We start from the raw sequence: 8,253 nt of genomic DNA on the forward strand, positions 1-8,253 counted from the left end.
CTGCCTCCCAAGTGTTTACAAATGTGGGCCACAATGCCAATCTCCCCTAATTTTATTTAAACTATATCAAGCCATGGTAGTGGGAAAATTTCTAAATTCATTACATAAAGCTAGAATCATTTAAGTTCCTAAATTTATAAAAAAAGTTATACCAACCTCATTTATCAGTATAAAATCATAGCGGAATTGATATAAAATGTATTTAAAAATCACAGCAGATGGTATTCAAGATCACATTTTTAAAAATATTTATTTTAATTATATGCGCATGGGTGTTTGCTTACATGTATATATGTTCACCACCTCTGTGCAGTGCCTGTGGAAGCCAGAAGGGGGCCTCAGATCCCCCTGGAACTGGGGTTATAGGTGGTTGTGATCTGCCATATGGGTGTTAGGAACTGAACCCTGATCCTCTGTAAAAGCAGCAGCAAGTGCTCTTAACAGCTGAGCCCTTCTAGCCCCCACGATTGTGTTTTTAAAAGTATATCATGAGTTAGAAAAACTTCTTCCAGAAAGATAGAGCATTATGAAACCTACTTTATAAACCGTCCTATTAGTAAAACTAAGGAAAACATCATCTCCATAAATGCGGAAGTAGCACTTGATAAAATTCAAGACATATGTATTTTATTTTATTTTTTATTCAACAAATATGTATCAAGCACCTGTTCTTTTACAGTACTGAGGCTGCAAGAGTGAGACAAATCCTGGCTCCATTCCAGTCCTCACACCAACCAAGGGAAACAGTCAGTAAATACGTGAGTAAGGGGACAGGCACTTTTACCCAGAGCGTTATTTACGTGAAACTCAATGCGTATCGGTCGATCGATCGATCACACCAGTATAGTTAGCACACCTCTGCCAGAGACTCGCTTCTTGAGGAGAAAGACACTAAAGGTTTTCTCTTAGAAGCCAGAAGCAAGCTAACAGGCTCATTTTGTCTGTGCCCTTTATTATTTTAGGAGGTGGGGACAGAGTCTCATGCCGTGCCTCAGGCTGGCCTTAACTCATTATGTAATGCAGACTGGCCTCAAACTTATGGTGATCCTCCTGCTTCAGTCTCCCGAGTCCTGGGATTCCCAGCTTGCCACATTTAATGTCCAGTTAAGGAAGAAGTTAGCAAGATAGGAAAGCAGAACTGAAGTCGGGCATTAAGGACAGAGATAAGATTGTTGCTGTTTGCAGAGTACAGGACGATGAACTGTAGCTGGTTTTCATTGCTTATGAAACCTCAGCAGCTCATAAAAGCTGCAAATGAGAATCCCCAGAGAAGTGAGGAGCAGACCTATCACAAACAATAGGAAATTTAGTCAAGTGGCTGGTTTTAAAATCAATCAAATCACCTGCTGGGCCAGAGAGACGGCTTGGTAGGTAAAGGTGCTTGCCACCAAGCCTGATGACCTGAGTTCCATTCCCGGGTCCACATGGTGGAAGGAGAGAGCCAACTCCCTCAAGCTGATCTGTGACCTCCACACACGTGCTGTGGTACACTTCCATCCAAAAATATAGTTACGCATGCTACCATCTCTGACTTTTCACTGGGTCTGGGGACCCAAACTCAGGTCCTCATGCCTGTGTGGCAAATGCTTTGCTCACTGAGCCATCTCCCCAGCCCATAATACTCCAGAAAGAAGCAAATATAGACTTGAAGAAATGATTAGAAATGCCGTGTTATTTGGGAAGATGCAACATTATATAGACATCAGCTTTCCTTAATGCATAAGCTTTATGCAATGACAATAATGGTTTTGTAAAGGCTTTCCTGGTAACATAAGGCGGACTATGACTACCCCTTCATTCACAATACTACCTGTGGTGGTTTGTAGGGGGTGGAGTTGCCAGGCCCAGGAACAGGTTGCTGAGGAGCTACTTGGGAGAAGATGGCTTTGCTTTGGGCTTATACATGTTGTATCATCATTCCTGTCTCCATGCCACTGCTCTGAACCCTGACCCAGATAGTCCCCCAGGGTCCAGCATTCAGGAGGCTCATTTGTTTCCTCAAGTCAGTAAACCCAGCCTTGCTGAGTGTTGTGGTTCTGTTAGTTTGCCCACCTTTGTGTGACATGGGTCCTCCACTGGTCCCCACTGGGTCTTTTCACTCATGGGAGACGTCGTTTGAGTGGCCTGGATTCATTTCTGTTGCTATGTAAAACACCCTACCTAAAGCAAATTAGGAGGAAAGGGATTTATTTGATTTACAATTCCAGATTATAGTTCAGTGGTGATAGGAAATAGAGGCCGGAACTTGAGCAGCTAGTCACCTCATATCCCCAGTCAAGAGCGAAGAGAGAAAGGACACACACACACACACACACACACACACACACACACACACACACCCTCGCTTGCTTGCTGCTTATGCTCAGCTAGCTTTCTTTGCTCCTATGTCATTCGGAATCCCCTTAGTAAAGAATGACATTACTCACAATGGGCTTTCCTTGTCAATTAACCATCAAGACAACCCCCACACACATGTCCACAGGCCAAATGAGCTGGTGCATTCCTCAAATTCCTCAAGTGAGACTCTCTTCCCAGTCATTCTAGGCATGGCAAGATGACATTTTAAACTGTCACAGGGAGGACTGCCTTCCAGTGGGGTTTCCCGGTTCACCTCTGTAGTTGTTTCCCTCTCCTGACCACACAAGGATGCTAGACAAGAACGCCAAGGTGGGAAAGACCAGACCACCTGCTTCCAGCGCAGTGCTCTGGGATGATTTTGGTGGGGAGGGATGGCGGGGGAGGTCCACATTTGTTGTTTTCTTTTAGCAGACAGTGCAGAGTTCCAGCTTCTCTCCACCTTGTGGTTTTCATTTCAAACTGGTCATTTACAATGAGTTGTAAAATCTTCATTCTGTTATGAGAGCATGGTGTGTTCCCGGCCTTTCCCCTTCAGTTCTTCTCACTGGGACCTTCCTCCTCTCCCCGAGCCCCCTGTATACTCAGTGTGTGACCTCCGCTCCCTCATCCTCTCATCCTGGTGTACTCTCCCTCCATGCTCCCTGCCTGAAAATTTTTCCATTATTCAGTGCCATGTTCAAAGATTCTCTTAAAAAAATAATTTGCCTTGTTTCCAGCTGAATTTGAAATGCTGGCATTTATCAAGGCAAATCGCCCTTTGATTTCTCAGTAATGTGTATTTCTTCTGAAGCTCCCTGTTCGACTGAATTTTAATGCAGACATCCTGTGGCACCTGGGTAGTTTCCGAATAGTTTGCTTATTGCACTGTACGGAGCCGACATCAAAAAGATCCCTGAGATCGGATTAGGAAACCAAAGGGGCTTAACTTAGCCAGCGAATTAGACTCACTCTCAACTGTCCATGAGACCTCAGCCTTTGGGAACTATAACTGTACACTGCATGACATGTTTTTTCTGGGGACCGTATAAGCACATAGAGATGAGGCCGAGCATGGGACCACACCCTGAAAGTGTCCTTTTTAATACTTGGAACTAAATTGGCCCAAACTGCACATAAAGAAGACCCATGATTAGCAATGTATTTTTAATTGTTTTAGTTTTATTTTTAATTACATGTCTGTATGTGTTGGGTGTTGGAGTGTGTCCATATGAATACAGTTGCTGGAAGAGGCCCGAAGAGAGTGTCAGATCCCTTGGGGCTGGAGTTACAGGTGGACTGCCTCACGTAGGTGCTGGGTACTCCACTTGGGGTCCTCTGCAAAACCAGTGTATACTCTTAATCTCTCAGCCCCAATAACGTATTTTTAAAATCTAAGTCCCCAAAGTAGTAGTTGTTTACATTTAAAAGTGCGCGTATGTGCATTCGCCCATGTGTTTGCATGCACATGTGTGTGCACGTGCCGCATGAGGTTAGAAGACCCAGCATTGCTGACTGTCCCGCCTTACTACCTGCTTCACCTTTTGGTGAGAATGAAACTAACAAGACAGGAACCGTTTGCAAGTGTCTGTACCTTCTGTCCCTATGAATTATTCTTCAAAACCACGTCTCTTTTCTCTTCCAGGAAACTAGAGGCTTTGAAGTCACAAGAAGAGAAGGTAGGAAAAATTTACTTACATCGATATCATTCTTGGTGCTGACATTTTAGAAGAGGCTTGGAACTGAAACTAAGATGAACTTAGACTATGGGCAGCCTGTTCTTTGAAGTACCGTGTGGTCTTTCCTGCATGCTAGCTCTTTGCCTCTTGCTTCCAGAGAGCCAAGAACTTCAGGCTGGGTTTGCCTGTGAGAGCAGGGTTTCTGCTTTTAAGTATCAGTGGTGGCTCCTGGGCACTAGCTCACTAACCACCACATCTGTGGTCTCTGAAGAAGACCCTCAGTGTTGGGTGACATTTGAAGTCATTTGGTTTCACCCAGAAGAAAACATTAGTAATACACACACACACACACACACACACACACACACACACACACATACACACACACACACACACACACACACACTCACACTGGTTTATGGTTTGGGGGGTTTCACTGTTGGGCAGGCAAAGCCTCTATGAAAAATGGTTCTGATTAGATTTTTACAGCTTCATCTAAGCCAGAATAAAAATAACCAATTAATTTCCCCTTTGAAAACAATTCCATGATGTTCCATTTTCTCTGCCAGCCTTCCTCTGGCACATTTGTTTTCTAGTCTCAGAGGTAAGCATGTACGGATGGCAATTTCAGAATCTTCTAATGGAAATTTCTCTTATTTACTTTCAGTAACAGCTAGTCTCTAACGAGAGAATGTCTTTTGTGTGATTTGTGGAATCATCTCTTTAATGTAGGGATGGGGAGTGAATCAAGTCAGAAATCGTAGTGTATTCTCAGCCTAGTGCATAGACTTTGGTTTTAGCCTTAGTCACATCCTCCTCTGTGGAATCGTCTCCTAAAAGAGTAATGATGGGATCGAAAAACATCCTTGGCTCCTAAATTGAACGTATCTTTTCCTCCTTGTTAGTTAGCACCTATGCTATACATTGCAATGAGAAGCTTGGATAACTGTGATACCAGCATTTAAGAGCTTGATAACACACTGGCAGTACTGTCCATACCTGTCACCCAAGTGGCTGCCATCACGCTTCTGAAACCAGAAATTCAAAAGAACTGAGTAATCCGATTCCAGCAGCAACTTTCTGGCTTCCATGGACTCAGTGTGCAGTAGCCCCTGGACCGTTTCAATGGGGCAAACCATGTTCCTTGGATATTGATACTGAATTAAATTGAATAAAGGTAGATGGGGCAGTGTTCATTTTTGAAAATTATGTTCCCAGTGGGACCAGTGACTGTGAGCTGGAGAAAAGGAAGGAAGGTAGAAGTTGGCATGCACTGTATGTTTTTGAATAAGTTATCCGTGTGAGTATCCCTGGCTGAAAATGTCTGAAGTTGATTTACATGAAGGAATCACATATAAACTTCTTGTAATCTTATTGTTGGTGTGTTGAAATCGTCTTTGACTAGGCTGGAGTTATGGGACAGCCCTGTGTATTTCCTTCCAAAGACAAAAGAGTCCTCACTGAACTTCCAAGGCTTCAAATCCCCCAAAGGATGATGGTGAGCACACCAGAAAGGGCACAGGAAGGGCAGGCTAGGCCATCTTCATTCCCAGCTCCCGCTTCCTGAGCAGCGGCCTCCATGGTGACTGCCTGGGAACATGCTCTTTGGGTTGTTATTAGCAAGTCTCTCCTGACGTCACAAACATAGTTTCTTCCTATTGTGAAGGATGTCTTTCTTGTTTTTTTCTGTCAAAGTTGAGTGTTTCAGAGTTCTTGAAAAAGCTCAATGTCAATGCTTGTCACACAGCGATGAATGGTACTTTCAAGTGTTTGGGGGCCTGAAAACTCACTGTCATAGGTTTTTGGGGTTGTTAATCTTCAGAACAGTCTATTAGTATAAAAAAAATAATAACAGTGCTGTGAATTTTTCACTGAATTATTCCTACCAACAAAAATAGATCGTTATTGTCTAGCAGCATTCATGTTGAGTTGAGTCCTTGCTCTGACTTGGCCTGGAACAGGAGATGTCAGTTATGCTCAATTCAGCAAGCCCTGGAGGGTCCAGAGTGATGAAGAAAGTTCACTCTGAGTGATGTTTGAGTCGAAAACGGCAGCCTCCTGACCACAGAATCTGAGAGAATTTTCCATGTAGGTGGGTTTTGTTTCATTTCTATACCTAACTCGGGAACTAGCTCTATCTAAGATTTAACATCACACACACACAGGAGCCAATGCAGACCCCCACTCTGACTTTTGGAGTGCTTGACTAAGTGTGGCGAGATGTGAGAGGGGCTGACACTAACCTGGGAGGTGATGACTCTAGGTTGAATCACAGCTAGGGGTGGGGACCAGGGAGGCGACTGCCTGAGACTTTATTTAATGCTCCTACAGCCTGTATGCTTTGCACCTCATCCAAGTCACCTCTACTTCATACCATCCAACTCCTTCCTGAAGCAGTCGGTTTATGCTGTTAGTCCATCCTGTTCATCACCTAAAAGCAGAAACCTCTTCTATTCCTCTCTTCTTTCCCCATAATTCACCCCTACTTCTACCCTGCCCAACTTCATGTCCTTTTTCTTATAAACAGTTGGGTCCAATTTGTGATGCCTATAAGCACATGAATGTAACAGGGCGTCTATTTAGGCACAGGCAGACTATTAGATATCACACCCTTAAAGAAAAAAATCTCAATCAATCTCTCTCTCTCTCTCTCTCTCTCTCTCTCTCTCTCTCTCTCTCTCTCTCTCTCTCTCGGCAGCCAATGGCTGTCAGTAGTTCCTAAGCTATGGGTGATAGGCAGTGAGCCCCCTCGAATCTGTGCTAGGGTGTTGACTGGCTTGATCTCACATCAGCAACTACAGCTGAGATGAGTTCAAGTGCCATGGTCCTGTATGTCCAGAAGATAGCGTTTCAACCCAGCCATTCCTGCCCTCTGCCTCTTAGACTCCTGCCCCGCTGCCTTGACGTTTCCTAAGCCTTTGGCACAGTAGAGATGATATAGATATCCCAAATGTGGCTGAGCACTCCACAGTCTCTTCTCTGCACTTTGACCAGTTGTGAAGTTCTATGTTAACCACTGTCCACTGCACAAAGAAGCTTCTCTGGTGAGGGTCGAGAGTGCCATCAATCTATGGGTGTAGAGAAACAATAACATCTTGATCCTGCTCATTAGGAAGCAGAAGACAGTTTGATATTATGTCCATTTAACAAAACAGCAGTAGTACGTTCACCCCTGGGGTCTATGAGCTCCCCAGCCATTAATTCTTGACAGGATTTACAATATCAGTCTCATATCTCTACTTGTGGAGCAGGCCTGAAATCAGAAAGTGGTTGCTAAGCCCTATAATGTTCATGCCACTATCAAGCCCATGGACATATCTTGCCAGACTGGTTGTTATTGTAGCTTTCCCAGTCAGTTCACAGCTGGGTAAGACTGGTGATGACTTTTCTCTCCCATCAGCCTGCATAGGACCTTGTGATAACAATTATTTATTGAATTAAATAAAGCTACCCATTTGCACCCTGGTCTCATCTTCATGATATATTAGCAAGGACCCAAGGCCTTTGGGTTTTAAAAAGATAATTTAAAAGAGATAGTCTGAATTGTTACTACTAGTTTTTAAAATACGGTTACAGTTCTTAAGTGTGCATTGCCACCTCTGGTGATTATTATATTCAAATAGGTTCTAATAAAAAGAAAAGACCATTCTGGGTACATCCTCTGGATATTCCTGGGTGATACATTAATAAGAGGGCTTCAGGTTCAAATAAGCTTGGTGTCTTGAGGTAAATGTAGAGCCATATTTCTCAAAGAAAACAGACAAACTGACAAAAATGGTATATTGAAGTCCTAAGCCAGAATTTGTGAACATGACCTTATTTATTAGGGTCTCTCCACACAATAGACATACCAAGTTAAGGCAGAGTCATACTGGTTCAGTGCTGACATTAGTTCCATGAGTGGCAGTGGGAACTTCATATCTAGACACAGAAGGAGAATGCCGTGTGAAGGAAGAGACAGGGCATCGCTGACAACCACTGGCTAGGAAAAGGCATGGGGCATTGTCCCCTAGAGCCTTCAGAGAGGAACCATGAATGGTCCAGCCAACCCTCCATTGATTTTGGTCATCTGAGTTTCAGAACTGGGAGAAAATGAATTCCCGCTTCTGAAGCCTCCTAGTTTGTGGTACTTTGATACTGCAGCCCTAGGGCGCTAGTACACTCAGAAAGTGCTGAACTCCAAAAACCAGATGAGTTGTGTGGCTGCAGGTGAGTTAGTTTGGGCTGTAGAATCACTCTG

Source organism: Peromyscus eremicus, chromosome 8a, assembly GCF_949786415.1.
Source record: "Peromyscus eremicus chromosome 8a, PerEre_H2_v1, whole genome shotgun sequence".
NCBI classification, from domain to species: Eukaryota; Metazoa; Chordata; class Mammalia; order Rodentia; family Cricetidae; genus Peromyscus; species Peromyscus eremicus.